Source organism: Lagenorhynchus albirostris, chromosome 11 (genome assembly GCF_949774975.1).
Source record: "Lagenorhynchus albirostris chromosome 11, mLagAlb1.1, whole genome shotgun sequence".
In the NCBI taxonomy this organism is placed as follows: domain Eukaryota; kingdom Metazoa; phylum Chordata; class Mammalia; order Artiodactyla; family Delphinidae; genus Lagenorhynchus; species Lagenorhynchus albirostris.
The window spans coordinates 5,022,612-5,035,498 of record NC_083105.1 but is presented as its reverse complement, the minus strand read 5'-3'; the positions used below and the strand labels follow the sequence as shown (position 1 = coordinate 5,035,498).

The 12,887-nt window shown below is 59.0% G+C and overlaps 1 protein-coding gene across 1 annotated transcript in view; it reads right to left on the bottom strand.

Annotated features, from left to right (window-relative positions):
• The window catches only part of PHF21B (PHD finger protein 21B), a 97,505-nt gene that overhangs the window by 46,426 nt on the left and 38,192 nt on the right, over positions 1 to 12,887 (bottom strand). The window lies entirely within an intron of this gene.

Below are 12,887 nucleotides of genomic sequence, written 5' to 3'. Positions count from 1 at the left end.
TCCAAACCCTCCAGTCAACTTAATTATCTCCACACTCCAAACAGGAAACCCGGTCCTTAAGTTCCGCGGGAGCCTGTGTCCTCGGCGTGGTTCTAATTACCGGCGTTAGCGCTGCTGATCTGCCGCCCTCCTGCCGCGAGCGACTTCCTAGGTGGCCGTGGGCCAGCACCGCATCCTACCCATCCTCGTGTTAATAAGCCGGCATAACGAGGCCGTGCGGAGCGCCAAGCCTCGCCGGATAGAAAGATATTTTAATTTCACGCCCGGGGTCTCGCGTTATGAGGGACAACCAGAGGTAGCAGCAGGCACGACCCCAGGGGGCGCGAGCAGGAGGCCAAGAGACTGCCCGGGTCAGGCAGGCTCTCGGAGGACGTCGTGGACCAGGCTGGGCTCTCGGGGTGGGGGTGGGGGGCTTTCTGTTCAAGCTGCACAGATGTGTGGGCCCCTCGCACCACCCCTGCCTGGGTCTGTCCCTGCACACCCGGGGGGCCAGGACACAAAAGGGGGCACAGCTCAGAGGGAGCCCATCTCGTTGGCCCTCACTCAGGGGGAAAAGGAGAGTCGCTCTCAGCCATGACCCCCGCCCTTGGCCGGGGAGCCCTCCAAGCGCACCCACACCTGTCCCCGGTGCAGACGGTGGGTGCCCTGGAGTCCCCCAAAGTGCCGAGGGTGAAAACAATGAACGAGCAGCCCTCGGGGAAGGAGAGGACCAGACAGGAGGCCAGGGCGCGAACAGACACCAACAGACAAACTCCCTCGCGAGGCCTCTGTGCACCTGGGACACCTGATCCCCGAATCGCCCTGCTGAGGAGTCGGCTGGGCAGTGGCGCGGCAGACACACGGGGGTTCTCCCACCACTGGGACCTCCGCTTCCCGCCCACTCGCTCCAGCCAGGCCGGGGGGCCGGGGTGGTGTGGGGTGGGACACACCAGGGCCCGAGGCCTCCAGGGAGGCGGACTTGCGGTCCAGGGGGAAGAGAAGCGATGGGCGGGGGCAGGGCTGCAGGGCATGGCTGGGAGGGGGGCGTCCACCTGACCTGCAAAGGGGGACTGGCCAGCTTACCGCCATTTCGTGGAATTTAATTTCGTGTTAGTATGCCAACCTCTGAACACTCCAACTTGTTCCAATTTTTAAAAGCTCAACAAATATTTGTCGAATGAGAAGAGGAATTAGAGAATGATAATTCCAGCATCTTTACCAAGCCCCTGCCGTGTGTCACGCAGCCCGGAATTTATTTACTACTTCAGGACCCTGGAGAGCACTCACGACGACTGTTCCCTTTCACACAGGAGGACACGGAGGACCAGAGGGGCTGAGTGACTTGCCCAAGGTCACTCGGCTTTAAGCCCGCGATCCACTTGAGGGAAATCCCAGAGACCCCGGGTCGTGGGGCAGCAAGGACCACCAGGTCCCTGCTGCAGGCTTGCCTCCCAGCCCCTCCCCATGTCCCCGGCACCAGGCCTCCCCGCGAGCTGCATGGCACTGGGCTCACAGCAAGGGCCAGGTGTGGCGGTCTGCCCGAGTGGGTCAGGCCAGCCTGTCCCTTTGTGGCTCAGGTCCTGCACCTGCAGGCTCGCCCCCTCCTCTCCTGCAGCCCTGCTTTTCATCTCAATTGCTCAGAACAACAGCAGGCATAGGAGACCGGGGGGGGGGGGCAGAAAGACCAGAGATTACAGGTCCCATGGAAGCCGAGAATGTCCTGATTCTCTGACCTGCTGCTGGACACGGAGTGTAGACTGGTGAAACTTGGCCAACTCCACCAGCCACACTAACGGTGCGGGGACCTCAACCTGGACTCTCAGAGCCTCTCCCCCATTCAAAGACCTGAGCTGTGCACCTACTGTGTGCCAGGCACGGGGGCTGTGGGCAGGCCTTTGGTCCAGTCCGTAGTGACAGGCCAAGGTCAGGGCACTGGGGGCCGTATCAGAGGGAGTGGGGAGGCCCTGCCCAGCCTTCGGAGCTGCACTCACTCCTTCATCGATTTCCTCCTGCCTCCCCTCCTTCGTGCAGCATCCTGTTCCGTGCAGCCCATCCTCAAGGGCTTGCAGTTCAGTGTGGACAGACCTGCTGTCTGCTCTGTTCATGGGAGGCAGAGGAAGCATGTCACCTTCCCAGAGGAGGCGACAGTGAACCAGACCGCAAAAGGAAAGGGCACAGCTGAGCAAAAGCCTGGCCAGGAGCAGGGGCCCCCGGGGACGGGGAGGAGCCTGCGCCAGGCGGCAAGTTTGGGGCCAGAAGGGCCTCGGAGGCCAGGCTCGGGGCCACACTCGTGCTGGCAGTGCCCGAGGGTTCACTCCCCTTTCCCAGCTGGACTCACAAAAGAGACTGACATTCACCTGAAACCTGGAGGTGGGGCCTGGTAACACAGCGCCAGCACCACTCGCAGGGCAGTGCCCCGGGCCCCACGGAACACAGAACCTGGGGCAGAACAGCCACAGGGACACGGGCCACAACGGCCCTGGCCCAGGCCCGTCACGGGCGCGGCTGATCCCCCCCGACAGCGCTTTGAAAAAGCACCGGTCTCATCCCCACTCAACATACAGGAAACTCAGCTTAGCGACTTGCCCAAGCTGGGAGGGGTAGGGGGCTGAGTCTGAACCCGGCGCCTGGCCGCAGGGCCTGTGCTCTGACCGCTGCTCTAACCGCTCTCACAGCTGTGCGCCTGCAGCTCGGGCACAGCCTGGCATCTGAGCTGAGACCCAGGGCAGCAGCTGGGAAACCGCGTGGGGGGCAGGACCGCCCGAGCTGCCAGGGACACACAAGTACGTCTTTGGAGACCAGCCGGGGAAGGAGGTGGGTGTGCAGGGACCTGGTTCACTTCTAGCAAAGCCCTCGTCTTGGCTGGACCTCAGTTTCCCCATTTGTATGATGGGCCCTGAGGTCCAACATGAAGGGTCAATGCAGGAAGAAGGTGTGCAGGGCTCACCGTCCATCCTCTGTCCCCTACTGACAATTTCACCTTCGGTAACAGGCTGAGCCCCCTTCAAGCCTCAGTTTTCCCATCTGTGATGTGGGAATGACACCACCACTCACTGGTAAGAATCAAGTGGGATGTGGAGGACGTTCTGTAGGCTGTGAAGGGCTCTGAACTAGGCAGCTTGACCTACCACTCGCATCATCGGGCTGCGTAAACTGACAACGAATGTGCTCTAAAACCACATCCCTTCCAGGGAAATTCAGGAGGAAACAAGCTTCGTTTCCACGTGCATCTCATTCCCACGTACATCTCATTTCATGCCTTGGTGGCATCAGGGATGGCGTCCTGGGCCGGGGGGGGGCGGCGGGCATGCCTCCAGACCATATATTTGCCTCTAAAACCCATTTCAAGCTGTTCTTCCTCCCCCAGTCACTTAAAGGCCCTCTGGATTCTGGGAATGATCATGACTTAATGACGGCCACCAGGAGGCCCTGACAAGGGCCTGGCCATCAGGAACACGAATGCATTATTGCCTCAGTACAGGGACCCCCAGACAGGCATGAGCAGAGCTGGAAGATGTACTGACAGTCACACAGGACGCCCAGCCTCACCCGGCCCCTGCCTGCTCCAAAGCCAGCCTGCCAACCAGCGAGCTGACCTGACCCTGGGTTAGGCCGGCACACCCTGGTTCCGCATCGGTGGATGTGGGTGTGGGACGCCAGGACCGTGGGTGGGGTCCTCAGGGCAGGGGAGGAGGAAGTGGGCAGGGCTCCTCAGAGTGAGTGAGTGAGTGAGTGACTTGAGGAAAGACGCATTCTTTTCTTTTTTTCATATCTATTTATTTATGTATTTGGTGGCACCAGGTCTTAGCTGCGACTCGCAAGCTCCTTAGTTGCGGCAGTCCTGCTCCTTAGTTGCAGCACATGGGCTCCTTAGTTGTGGCATGCAAACTCTTAGTTGCGGCATGCATGTGGGATCTAGTTCCCTGACCAGGGATCGAACCCAGGCCTCCTGCATTGGGAGCACGGAGTCTTATCCACCGTGCCACCAGGAAGTGCCCAGGAACGACGTGTTCTGAAGCCAAAAATAAAGCCGTGGACGTGCAAAGAAGGACACAGGGAAGAACACGTCAGGCTCAGGGTCAGGCAGAGAGGGACCCTCTCTCGCTCACTCGTTCTCGCCTTGTCGGGTATCCGCCTCTCTGAGCCTCAGTTTCCTCCCCTGTAAGCCGGAGCAAGATGCTTTCCTCATAGGATCACACGAGATTTCTGCATAAAGGTTAGACTGTGTGTCTAGAACCTGCTTACTAATGGCCCGCTCCTACCTCCTCCTGCCTTAATTTCCTGTCAACTGCCGGTGACGCCGCTTGAATAAAGACAACGAGTAGAAAAGCCCTTAGTGCGCAGAAAGGGCTGCAGGAGGAGGGCTCAAGCTCTCATTCACGAGTAAATTCTTTCATCTTTCTCCCGCATCTTGGGAGGCCCGTAGGCTCCATGCTTCCCCGGGAAGAATAGGCAACGTGGTTTTCACAGGAGCCGGTAGGAAGAGGGTGAGGGAGATGGGGGTCTGATCCGGCTCCCCCCTCCTCTGTGAAATGGGGCGATTTCATTCCGGCCAGATGATGTGAGGTCTGGTGCTTCCCATGCAGACACACACCTCCTCCACTCCCGAGAGGGAACCCAGAGCTCATGAAGCTTCTGCTTTCTACAAACCCCCTGCTTCGTGAGTGAATGTGGCCTGGGTCCCGGGACAGCAGCGGGCAGCCTGGGCTTGTCTCCCATCCATGGCCCTGGCCCCAGATCTCTCCTCTGCTCGGGGCTCCTGCACCTGGGCTCAGGGCAAAGCACCTCTGAGAGGGCTGCAGTGGAGGCAGGGACAGTGGTGGGGGTCCTGGGATCCCCATCTTCTGCCACCCGACAAGGCTCCCCCAAATACTGATGGCAGGATGGGGGCAGGGCTAATTGGTCCCTGCTTACCTTGGCCTTGGCAGACAGCTGTGGGCAGGCACAAGGGGGGCAGCCTGGACACACCTGAATCTTGGGGCTCCACAGAAGGCTGACGGTTGTGCCTTCTGCCCGGATCACTCTTTCCTCACTCTGCCTACATCACCACTTTACTCACTGCACGAGGGGGGGGGCTTGGAACCTTGGGGGCACTGAAAACTCTCAGGGCCCCCCTTGGCCGGCCCTCAGGAAAGCTGAGCAGGGGGCGCTCAGCCTACTGACCTAGCTCCTCCCCATTCTGGAGACCCTGGGGTTTCTTCCGTAGCAGCCCAGGGAGGGCGGGGGGTGGGTGGGCTGGGTGCCAGGAGCCCACGTTCCAGGCCGGACCCCAGCCTGAGCACTGGAGCCAGAGGAGACAGTCCCTACTGTGACCTCCTCAGGACACCGAGGACCCCTGCCAGGGAAGGGACGCTGGTCCCGGGGAAGGGACGCCGGCCCCGGGGAAGGGACGCTGGTCCCGGGGAAGGGACGCTGGTCCCGCACCTCGGGACAGGAGGCGCGTGCTGGTCTCAGTGTGGCTTCCCCGTTTGCTTGGTTTTAACTGGAAACTGTAACACGAGGGCTCCTGAGGGCCCCCTCCAGTCGCCCCCAAGTCTTCCGCAGACCCGACCAGTCACAGGCACCACTGGGCTTTGGTGGTGTGACCACTTTTCAGTTTCCCATGTTACCTTTCATTTTATGTCTCCTGCTCTGAGTTATTCATTAATCTCTCTGCTCGCAACATAATCCCGGCCCCGGAAGGGATCTTCTAACGCAGCCAACGCCTCTGACTGCTTTCTCTTCCAGGGCGCTGGGGAGGAGAGCGGAGCGGAGCAGGGGCTTCCTGCTACAATGGAGACTCCCCGGGGGAGCCCGACCCGACCCCGCCCAAGACCCGCAGCTTCCAGGTGTGCGGGTTTGGCTTCCCGGGCTTACGCTGCCTCCAAGCTGCGACTTTGTCTTGTTTGGCCCTGAAGGTGCCCCCTCTCCCCTCGGCTGGGGCTCCCCATCTGCCTCCTCTCCCGGATGGACCCGCCCTTCTCCCATCACTGCTCCCAGGCCTCAGGCCGGCCCTCCAGCTTTGGCCCACCTTCTTCAGGAGCTTCCTTGGCCCCTGGAAGGGCCCCTGCTTTTGCAGGGAGCGAGGGAAGCCGCACAGCCCGTGAGGTTAAGGCAGTGCTGTCGAGGGCGCCTTCCCTGAAGGCACCGATCCGCCACAGCTTCTTCCTTTCTCTTCCCAAATCCCCTTGCAAGATACTCGTTCAGCACTTTCCTGCCCCTGAAAGAGTCCGCAGCCACCAGGACACATCGGCCCCTCCCTCCTCTGGGGCCGAGCACCTTCATCTCAGAGACACTGGGGGACTTTGCGCCTCTCCTGTGAGCAAGCGGCTCCTCTTCACCTCTGAGCCCCGCACACACAGGGATCCTGCCGAATTCTTTTCTCTTGTCCTGGGAAGACTTGGGTTATACGGTCTCAGCGAATGAAGCTGCCCCCTCCCCAGCAGAGCCTCCGTGGTGAGGGGCCCCTCAGGTTAACCCAGCCAACCTGAACCACACGGGACGTATCCCCGTGTCAGGTCCTGCCCCGACTTTACCAGCTTCCACCCTGTCACACCTGTTTCTCTGCTGGCATCTGTCTGGTCTCTCTGGGGCCATTCGGGTCTCCAGATTAACTGAGAAGCACAAAATCATCTCTTCACCAATGGCAACGTCCCTTCCTGCACCAAGTCCATGGAGTCTACCCATCAGGTTCAAACCCTCCCACAGCGCACCTGCAGAACACACGTGGGAGAGCGAGGAATCCTGACTCGGATTCTGCTCCTTCCGTCTTTAGCGAGGGGGCCCTGGGTCCCCGGAAGGCCACCAGGCTTCTACGGTTCACAGGTCAAATCAGGCCCATTGCCTGTTTCTGTACAGCCGCCCAGCTAGGATTTGTCAAATGGTTCGCAGCGGCAGTGGCCGGGGGCGGGGGTGGGAATCAAATAAAGAATAATATTTCAGGGGCTTCCCTGGTGGCACGGTGGTTAAGAATCCGCCTGCCAATGCAGGGGACACGGGTTCGAGCCCTGGTCTGAGAAGATCCCACGTGCCGCGGAGCAACTAAGCCAGTGCGCCACAACTACTGAGCCTGCGCTCTAGAGCCCGAGAGCTGCAACTACTAAAGCCCACGCGCCTAGAGCCCGTGCTCCACAAGAGATGCCACCACAATGAGAAGCCCGCGCTCGCCACTAGAGAAAGCCTGCGCGCAGCAACGAAGACCCAACGCAGCCAAAAAGAAAATTAAAAAAAAAGAATATTTTGTGTCATGTGGAAATTACATGAAATTCACATACTCGGTGTCCACGAATGAAGTCCTACCGGAACACAACCACACCTGTTCTCTCCGTACTGTCCACAGCTGCCTGACAGCTAGCTACAGAGCTAAGTAGTTACGACAGAGGCCCTGCGGCCCATAGAGCTGAGAAGATGCACCGTCCGGCCCTTTTCAGGAAGTCTGCTGACCACCCCAGCTAAGCGAGATGAAGGGCACGTCCAGACCCAACCGTGTGTATGTGCGTGCAGACGACGCGTTTCTTTCTGGGGCTGCTTGTGACTTCCGCGGACACTTGGAGGTCAAACAAGGCTCGAGCTCGTGGCTGGGCCTCGCCATCCACTCCATTCAGGAGGAAGAGCCTTGACTGCACCGAGGGCCCCAGACGGGACAGCCAGAGGGACAGGCCACCCACAGTACAGCTACTACGAAACACAGTTTACTCAGAACCCAGGCTGCCCGTGTCGGGAGGGACGTGAGGGGTGCTTTTCGAACGCAAACACCTACACTGCACTGATGAAGCTGGAAACAGAGAAGCCTCCACAGCAGAGGAGTGTGGTGGCCTCGTGACAAGTTGAGGGCAGCCTGGACCATGACGGGATGGGGCTCCGGGCCTGGGCTAAGCAATCCCATGGGCTCAGGTTTGATTCCCAGCTCTGTCCTTCCGTACCTGCGAGGGTCTGGGGAGGGCACACGCCCCCGGGGCCTCATCTCCCCCACTGTCTACTCTGAAGGACTCCTGTAAGGAATAGAGAGAAGGGACGTGAAGCAGAAGGACAAATGCCAACGCAGGGCACGTGCTCAGGACATCGCAGCTGCTGCTCTTATTACCAGGCTGTCTCAGCTCAGCTCCCAGACAACATAGTGGGCTAAGTATTCTTATCCTCGTTAACATTTTTTGAAATAGACTCAAAGAGGTGATGTGACCTGCCCGAGGCCACGCAGCAAGATGTAGCTGATCTGGCTAGACCTGGGCCTTCTGACACCAGATCCACTCCATCCAAGGGTGTGCCCCGGGGAAGAGCCGTCCCACCCAACCGTACAGGTGGCGCTGGACGGGGCACCTCAGTCGGGCTTTGAAGAAGGGGCAGATCTTGACACATGGCACAGGGGCTGCCCTCCAGGAACACGAGAAGGGATGTCCAAGGCAAGGAGGTGTGAGTCAACGAGGACAGCAGTGCCATGGGGTGGGGTGGGCAGGCAGGCAGCCCAGCAGTCATGGTCAAGCTAAGCCCAGAGCAACCGCAGAACGGACCACAGGCCGGCGATCCAGCTGGCTCAGGCCTGAGTGGGCAGAAGGTGGTGGCACGGTTCCTGGTCAGAAGCAATGGCTCTGGACTTAGCCTGGTGCAGAATCCTGTTCACTACTCCTTGGCTGTGTGACCTCGGGAAGATCAGGAACCTCTCTGGGCTTCAGTTTCCTCATCTGGGTAATCACGACCTGTGATCGCAGGGCGGTTGTGACCATTAACTGCCATGATACAGGAAATGATGGAGCAGATGCTAAGTCCCAACAGGCTGTTCCCGAAGGCCAGAGATCTGGGCTCCTCCGTGGGAAACACTTTAAAGTGAGGCGAGATCTCCCAGGAGGAGGACAAGGTTTTGCGAGCCAGCCGGGGCAGGGGCTGAGTAGGAATGACAGAGACGGGGGCTGTCCAGATGGAGAGCAGGCCCAACCACCCGGGCACCAGATCGATGGGGTGGAGGCCTGACCAGGCGCCTGACAGTCAGGACCGTGTCACCGTCACAAGTACATCTTTTCCTCATTACTCAACTCTTAACGGGGATGACAGCAGGATTAAATAGTAAGTCACCTCCAGCCCCATTACAGCCCCAGCAAGATGGCTCCAAATTAAATCTAACAGTCAATGAAATTGTCAATATTTAATTTACTCATTGCGGGTGGCAATGCAGCCCTCGTGACGCTATTGTTTAATGGCAGACATCCTGGGATTTATCACGCATCACGGGACTCAGAATTGGTGGGCTCTCTCCACGAAGCAGCCGCTGGCCAGGCGAGCAGGGGCTGGAACCCTGGGGGACCCTCCACTCACTGCTCGGGGAGCCCGCCCCCACGGCCACTGCGGGGCCCTCCCAGGGCAGTGGTTCCCATTTCTTTTTTTTTTTTTTTGCGGCACACGGGCCTCTCACTGCTGTGGCCTCTCCCATTGGGGAGCACAGGCTCCGGACACGTAGGCTCAGCAGCCATGGCTCACGGGCCCAGCCGCTCCACAACACGCTGGACCCTCCCGGACCGGGGCACGAACCCGTGTCCCCCGCGTCGGCAGGCGGACTCCCAACCACTGCGCCACCAGGGAAGCCCTCTTGGAGGATTTTGATTGAAAGTTTGGGGGAGCTTCTCCTGCTTCCTGCATGGCCTCCTCATCCTCTTTTTTTTTTTATAAATAAATTTACTTATTTATTATTATTTTGGGCTGCGCTGGGTCTTTGTTACTGCATGCGGGCTTTCTCTAGTTGTGGTGCGCGGGCTTCTCATTGTCGTGGCTTCTCTTGTTGAGGAGCACAGGCTCTAGGCGTGCGGGCTTCAGTAGTTGTAGCACGTGGGCTCAGTAGTTGTGGCACGTGGGCTCAGTAGTTGTGGCACGTGGGCTCTGGAGCGCAGGCTCAGTAGTTGTGGCGCACGGGCTTAGTTGCTCCGCGGCGTGTGGGATCTTCCCGGGCCAGGGCTCGAACCTGTGTCCCTTGCATTGGCAGGCGGATTCTTAACCACTGCGCCACCAGGGAAGCTCCTCTCCTCATCCTCTTCAACCCTGTTTTCTGTCTGTCTTGGTCTCTTCCTTGTTAGAAGTACCCCTGAATGCACGGTGACCACTGACTATATGTTCCCATTTCAGAACAAGGGACTGGAAAGCCTTTTGGGGATCTGTCTGGGTCATCAAAGTTTTCTACAAAATGGGGGCCCTTTGCCCTGATCCATCTTCTCACGTGCCCACTGGATGCTTCATGTTCCAACTACGGAACTTGTCACAATTCCTGGGCCCCTCGGTGCCTCAGTGCCTTTGCTCCTGCTGTGGTCCCTCTTCTAACTGTGCTCCAGATGAAGGATCCCACCCCAAGCCCTCTGGAAGTGTCCACTCACTCAGCAGGCATCTGTAACACCTGCTGCAGTGGCTCGGACCCCCAGAGGAAGCCGGGGGGTAGGGGTGGGGAGGTGGGCAGGTGTTAGAGACAGGCAGGAGAGGTCCCAGGGGCTCTGGAGGACAGCGTGGTGGGTGCAGCGGAAGGACCCAAGGGAAGGGAGAGCCAGAAGGTCTTTACGTAAAAGAGCTGAGAATTGAAAAATGTGCGGATGGTAGACGGGTGAACAGGAGGGAAGACGCTCTAGGAGAGGACACAGCTTAGGTAAAGACCAGAGGCGGGAACAAGGCCAGTGTGTTTAGGGATACGCAGGGATGCGGTCCAACTGGAGCGAGGGCAAGGGCATGGGGCGAGCCAGGCACAAGTGAGCCCGGTCAGCTCCCCAAATTGGCGGGAGCCCCGGGAGCGGAGCAGGGTGGACGCGCCGCCAGCGTGCGGTGGGGAGCACGCCCTCCCAAGGCGCTCAGGCAACCTCACGCTTCTCTCCACACGCCACCCTCACTGAAAGCCCACTTCCAAGGGCGCTTATTCACCATCGTGCATCCAATGTCCAGCACGAGGCCCGGCACAGGGTAAATGCTAAACAAACACCCACCTGGAAGAAACCACCGTCCCGAGACATCCTCGGAGGCCGAGTCCTCCGTGAGCCAAGGGACTACTTCCCGAACGTATTTCTGCTGATTATTCCCAGTTGTCCTAGGTCTGCAGAGACGATCCCCCGCCCACCTCCATCCTCGGCTACCTAAGTTCAATGTCAAACGCTGGCTTTGAGAGAGAACGTCGAGACTTCCTTTCTTTTTCTGCCTCAAAGATTAAGGAAATCTGTTCGGTGCGCGATGCGGTTTGGCACCGTGCAGACACGGCGGGCCCTCCCGTCCCTCGAGGCCCAAGGCCATCCCCTGTCTGCAACCCCCCCCCCAAACCCCCGTCTCTCCTCTGCCAGTTAGAAGTCACTTGTGGCTGGCCACGCTTCCGGGCTGCAGTAGGGGATGTGTCCTGCACCCCCGGGGCTGCTGGCTCTTTCGAAGGCCCGGTCCCCCCAAAAGCTGTGTGATGGTTAATATATATCAGCTTGACTGGGCTGTGGGGCTGCAGACAGGGGGTCACGCCTGATTCCGGGTGTGTCTGTGAGGGCATTTCTGGTTGGGATTCACACCTGACTCCATGGACTGAGGACAGCAGACCGCCCTCCCCGATGAGAGTGGGCCTCACCCAATCCACTGAGGGTCTGAAGAGAACAAAAGGCTGAGGAACGGGGAGCCCCTCCTGCCGACCGTTTGAGCTGGGACATCGGCCTGATCCTGCCTTTGGACTTGAACTGACGTGGGCCCTTCTGGGATCTCGAGCCCGTCAGCTTCTGGGGTGGAACTTAAACCAGCAGCTCTCCTGGGACTCCAGCTGGCCGGCTGTAGATCTGGGAATTCTCAGCCTCTAGGACTGCCTGAGACAATTCCTCATCGTAAGTCACATACCCTTGAACAACACAGGTCTGAACCGCGCGGTCTGCTAATACGCAGATGTTTTCAATAAATACAGACCAAAGTAACTACACGACCCGAGGCTGCCAGAGCCCGTGGACGGGGAACCAAAGAAACAGAGGGCCGGCCGGAATGTTACAAGCGAATTTTTGACCGCTCAGGGGGTCGGCGCCCCTAACCCTGCGTTGTGTTCAAGGGTCAGCTGTACATCTATATCTATACTTCATCTATCCCCATTCTACTGGTCCTGTTTCCCTGGAGAAGCTATCACAAGCTGAGTCGCTTGTACCCCCGTGTCTCGTTCACAGGGGACACCATGTTGGGTGGATACAAGGAGAGCCGCTCTCATTCCTCATAGAACAGGGGTTGGGGTGCAGGGCGGGGGACAGAGGAAGGCAGACCCTATTCACGACGTGGCCAGAGGACCGAGGTCTCCCAGGAGTGCCTTGCTGGCCTGATACAGATCGACACACTGCAGGGCTGTTCTTCCAAGCGCCAAGGTGACCACGGGGATAAAACCAGCAACGATTCCTGCGAGTCGTGCAGCGTCTCGTGGTTGACAGAGGACCGGCTCCTCCATGTGCCTTTGATTCTCTCGGCAACCCAGGGAGCAGGCCGCACTAAGTCCATTCTGCAGATGAGGAAACTGGGTTCTCTGGGTGGCAAGCGCTCACCCCAGGCCTCACCTCGTAGCAGAATCCAGGTCTTGCCCCAAGCCAAGTGTTCTCTCCACAGGGACCCTCTGCCAGCTGTGAAATGGGTTCCCGGCCCCCTCTTCATCTGGGGATGAGAAAGGAACGGTCCCGTGAGCCTGGGCGGTGGCCCGCTGAGAAGTACAGGGTGAATGTCACACGGGAACGCTGGACATGCAGGGCACTCGGGATGAAGCGACTCTTGCTGTTCCAGTGCCTACGGGTTTGTTTTTACCCAGAAAAGAGCGACTGCTACGAAGGCCCCTCCAGGGAGCCGGTCCGGTGGCCCCAAGATGGCTCAACTGCTGTTTCTCCGAGTCTTTGGGGCAATCATTGTCATCATTACCATCATCCCAAGCCCAAAGTGCTGCTCGAGGAAGGACGGTGCTTTCTAAACAGCCCGGCAGA